Raw genomic sequence first — 5,505 nt, 5'->3', positions numbered from 1 at the left:
GACATGGACATGGACATGGACATGGACATGGACATGAACATGAACATGAACATGAACATGAACATGAACATGAACATGAAACGTAGTTACCAACAGGATAACACATAATAATCTGGCAACGAGAACGCACCAACGCTGACCCTATATACTGCTCCGATAATGGAGAGCAGGTGTGCCTCGTCGCCTGGAATGCACCCTCACCTGTGCGGGGGCGGAGCTGCTGGAACTACCTGTGCCTGCTACCGAGGTACATGGGGCGGCCCGGGTCACGGACGTAACACTACTTGACATTCTGCAGAGTGAGGACTCTTTGTTTTGGATAACCCTAATGGAACAGCTTCACTTTATCTATTGGGCCTAAGCAGCAGCACTTCAGTTTCTTTTTAGCATCTCACCAAGATAAAGATTCACACAGGACATGCATTAGTACCCAGTAAATGAAGAAAGCCTGTGTGTTCTAGTTTTGTTTTTGGCCAAAGGATTTTGATTCATTCTACTCTACATGGACCTGCAAGGTGCAAACTACAGTGGAACGTTAAATTTAGTGCATTACAATATGAGATATAACTTAATTGTAATTATTAAATATCGCCAACGCTATGCAGTAAAGGCTTTTTTCTATTATAAAGCCACGTCCGGTTCTTTCAAACCAGGAACTCAGTGAGACGAAGCGGACCACTTGAGTATATAAAAAAATATAACTGTGCTGGTTTATTCAAAGGGTCACAGGCAAGAATTAACATTACACGTCCAGGCATCTTCCACCCCCAAAACTGTGCGCAGGCAGCCTGGAAGAAGAAAGACCTAGAACCCTAATGGCCTATACATTTTATCTGGTTGGTTGGGCTAGCCCATTCTACGCAGGCAACGTCAAACCGTGACGTCACCTGATATGCCAGCTTGGCAGCTGACCAGAGCAGTAGTCAAAACATGGAGAAAATTCAAGTGTGTGGCTGTTGATTATGTGGTGTGTATCTAAAAACATACAGGACATTCAGGGACATGTCCGAACAGTAAGCCTCGGAAAATGTTATGATTAAGATTACGGCTGAGCATATCATGCTACTAGCAATATTCATCCTGCCAGCAGACTCTGCAATCTAGCTGACCTTGGCCTAGATGCAGCCTGCAGAACTCATGACAATGAACTGAGCATTTAACAGCCTGAGCTAGACATCCTGTCTACACTAACATTTTCTAATACAACAGATCTCTAATCAATATCTATCTAACTAAGAAATAACCTAACAGCAGTATGGCCAATCATTACAGAGAGAGAGAGCGACCCATTGAACATGGGAGCTGGTCAGGCAGTCTGATCACAGTGGGGGGCATTTCAATATAGCTGCCTTCCATTTGGCCGTGCCAGCACGCTGCCTTTTGTAGTGTTAAAACAAACAGTGACCGCGCCCATCAGGCACAAAGGGTGTCGTAATGTCAGGTTTTGGAACACACCCTCTTTGCTTATTTTATAACTGGTTGGCCCAGAGGATATTTTGAGCATCATTGAATCTGAAAAAGTTCAGTGTACTCCAGCTAGTTTACTAGTGCAGCTGTACCAAACTCCAAAAACAGTGGTAGAGTACACAGTCAAAGGATGAGCCATAAAACATTACATAAACCCAGAAGAACTGACAGACAGCGCATTATGTGGTAGGCATGTGCAGTCCAATAGTCCATGTCAGTTCATACGTATGTCAACCAGCCACAGTGAAAACAACAGCAGTGAGCGCGGCGCCAGGGCGTGTGCCAGTTTTTAGCCATTGTCTAGCCCCAGCGCGCCGTGCACAGCTGATCACTCACATGTGTACTACACATGTAAAACAGTTTGTTCTGATCACAGCATCACTGAGGCACATGTTAAATACAAAACAGTGTTGCTGACAAAGATATTGGGTGTTTTTAACAGACTGGAGAACAATTTGAGCTTCACTTTGTTCACTCAGGCCAGGATGAGTGCATGCACTTCTGCTCTAGGTTAACTGCAATCCTCTAAACTAGACAAAAAGAAACTCACTGTACACCACCTGCTCAGCAACAGACCGCAGACAGACACAGTTACAGATTAGCTAGTGAACATAGTGGAGAATGTAGCCACTAAAAAGTCACATTTCCTTCACTGGAGGAAAAAACAAACAGCCAATATAGACATACTCTAATTCTGGCAACAGGATTTGGTTAAAATACCTCCTCAGCTCCTAATATGTTTATAATGGTAGTGGATGGAAACATTCATCTTCTTGAAATTCATCTAAAATGTGCACTACATTTGGATGGCAGCCAGGCTAAATGCAGCCAAACAGGGTTATTCATTAAACCCAGAGGTGAATGCACTCTGGACAAATTGGAATTTATAAATGCATCAGGGCATAGTCAGATTACCTTCAGTTTGTTCTGTTCAGTTTCTCAGGTGACAGCCAATGAAATAATTATGCTAATTAGGTGTTGTTTGTGGAAGTCATGCTGCTCTTCATTATGAATGTATGCAATTCCATTGGATTGTATGGAAAGACACATTAAGGTTTCTTCAAGGATTTTTTTGTCAATTCACATATGTGCAGGATATACAGAAAATCAAAATACCGTTTCTCTCTCACCTAGTATTGGGTGCCATAACATTTAGGAACTAAAATAGAATAAAGTAGAATAAAAATAGAATAGAATAGAATAAGAACAGAATTAACATAAAAAGCCAGATTATATATGCTACAAACACAAAGATAGTGCATTTCTAATTAAAACGTACAGTAAGTCTTCTGCTCCCTGATTATGATCAAGATGTGGGTCCTGTCATAAAAGGGACGAGGTTTCTAATGCACAGGTCCCATCTTTGCCTGTAGAGGCTGCAGTGTTGATACCAGTAGTAGAGCTAAAAATATCAGGTTTGGTCTTGAAGGTGCTACTAGATGAATGGCATTAATTAATCATCATGAATCGGCACAGTGTCCCCAGCAAATGTTATGATAATGTCCCTGGGATATTATGGCCATCTTGTGTGCAAAGCTGACATTTTGTCATGAAGAAAGTTGTCATATGTCCCAAATAGAGACTCAATGAGCCATCTGAAAGAACGTATCTGGTCAAACAGCAGATGTTTTTTTTTAATCTGAAGCCAGATTGATGCTTTAGCAAAACACAATTTGGAGTTAAAGGCACACATTACAAGATGCAATCATTTTACAGGTGTTCTCAAATTGTTCAGGTGATCTTTCATTGTGCATATTGTACGTATGTGACATTTCTCTTCCTGGACTGTTCCCCAACCTACACACAATAAATATAAATGCTAATAAATCCAAGCCAAATAAATTACAAACTGAATATTAATTTCTTTCTTTTTTAAGATTACAGTACTAAATAAAAATTTGTTGCACTGCTGAATGCTGAAAAACCACTTCTTAGAACTGCAGCAACATATCGAAAAGATTAAAGATTTCTTTTTTGTAATTCATATGCGTGTAGAGCCAACAAAAGACAGTCTTGTCATGTAGCTTTAATGAGTATGCAAATGTATTAGTGTAGATATACAGTCATTTGTCCAAACCCAAAACTAATATTTTTACGTCCTTATGGTTTGTGTTTATGTATAAGTACCAGTCAAGAAAAGGTAAAAGAAGATACAGTACTTTTGTAATAAACCAACATCAAGAAACAACAAATGTTTGGCAATCAATATCCTTTTGAATGAGGTAGTTAAAAAACTTTACTCCATTTCCCTCCTGAGCTGGAACACACTGACCACATTCTTGTTAAATATACAATATCTGCCATGTACAATGCAAACCTTTGAATTAGAAATTACACATTCATGGTTCATATCATGGGGTGAACATTACCTCCTTTACTAGAAGTCTTTCATTTGCATACAGCTGTGATCAGTGAGTTTTGACAAACACAACTTTCCCACTAAAGTGACAGGTGAGAGTATGCAAAGACAGGTTAGGTTTTACATGAGCAGTGTCCATCTGGACTTGTTATAATGTGCTGTTAGAGCACATTAAAAAGATATTTTAGGTTCTACATTTACAAAGCAGTTCAAGTAATAGTTATTAGTGGCAACAGTGGTTTTAAATGTTGTTGCATTCAAACATTTTGGGAACCTTACCTCATCTGAGACTCCCACTCTGCTGAGATCTACCAGCAGACCACATGGATCCACTTGGTATGAATGTTCATGTATAGATCCATTTTTTGTCTGCTCAAATCCATATCAAAACCAAAGTCCATCAGGATCCACAAGACTGCTACTGAACTCAGCATAACCGTCTAGTTGCTGGATCAAAGTATCTCCCAACCCTTTCTTCACACAGCCCCGTTTCTGCAGCTGTCTCAGCCATACACAGTGCTGCTGCATATTCAGCCAGCACTGATCCCACTGTGTGAGTTCTTTGTCTAAATGTCCACTAGACTTCCTTCAATTCTTTCCCAACTTAGTTTTCCTGCCTGTGTTGGTTGGTTTCCCTGGACTGAGCTAAATATAGGGAGCACACAAGGTAAAGTAGAACAGAGCAGAACAGGAAATGCAGGACAATATGCTTGTGCGCACGATCGTGTTTGTTTCAACGTGTCTTCCTGTCTCTAATCCCAGCAATGTTTATGATAACTTTGTCCAGTAAATGCCCAGTGAAACGTGATGATTTAGGTGATTTCGTTTTTTGCCTGTGTGTGTGGTGGTAGTGGGGCATGCATTGTTATTCTGTACTTGTGTGAGAGAGTCAGCCCATCCCATATTCCACTCTAATGACGCTGTACACATTGTTTAGTCTCTCTGGGCTTCTAAAGATATTTGCCTAAACAAAAACACCAACCGCACATCCAGCTGCCTGGCTGGACCAAAGGAAGAGAAATCCAGCTTTTATTGCCTCACACATGCTTTCAGCAAGGGAATAAATGTCAGGTACTGTGTGGACACTGGAATTTAACTATTTTCACCTCCAGCTGACCCTGTTTTATCACATGACACGCAGTACTATTGGGTCATTGCAGCAGCTGTACTTGTTAACACTGAGCACATTTAAGTAACAGAGTTAATCCCAACTATCAGACATATTTGATGAAACTGTCTAGATGAAAATGGAGGATTTATGTTTTCATGTTCCATCACATTACACTGCCCATTGCAGTGAAGGTGCTACATACTGAATGAATAGCCCAATGGTTCAAACTTGCAAAGAGGTTTTAAAGAATAGGTTCGTATATTTTGAGCATATCTGTACAATATACTAACAGAGTTACTGGTTGCTGTGAGTGGTTTTCCTGTCCACACTGACCAAGAACCCACCGCTTCCTAATGTGATTCTGTTGTAAGAAATCCAGTCATCTCCTTTTGTGCAAACATAAATTTTTAAGTTCAGCTATTTTCTTTGTCAAATTTGTTATTACTTTACAGAAAGTGAAGAAAAAGGAATATTAGGCTGTTCAAAAAAATAGCAGTGTCTGCATTTTTCTTTACAAACTCAAACATTTACTGTACTCTGGACAGCGCTACAGGTCACTGTGTGCCAA

At 40.2% G+C, this 5,505-nt stretch overlaps 1 protein-coding gene across 1 annotated transcript in view; it reads right to left on the bottom strand.

Annotated features, from left to right (window-relative positions):
* Nucleotides 1–4,508, bottom strand: part of rasgrp3 (RAS guanyl releasing protein 3 (calcium and DAG-regulated)) — a 63,769-nt gene extending 59,261 nt beyond the window's left edge. The window contains exon 1 of the mRNA XM_020599879.1: nt 4,106–4,508. The gene's annotated coding sequence lies outside the window, so the exon portion shown is untranslated. The remainder of the gene's footprint in view (nt 1–4,105) is intronic.
* Nucleotides 4,509–5,505: the final 997 nt, after the last annotated feature.

Source organism: Monopterus albus, unplaced genomic scaffold (assembly GCF_001952655.1).
Source record: "Monopterus albus unplaced genomic scaffold, M_albus_1.0 scaffold43.1, whole genome shotgun sequence".
NCBI classification, from domain to species: domain Eukaryota; kingdom Metazoa; phylum Chordata; class Actinopteri; order Synbranchiformes; family Synbranchidae; genus Monopterus; species Monopterus albus.
This window is presented reverse-complemented; position numbering and strand designations above follow the sequence as displayed.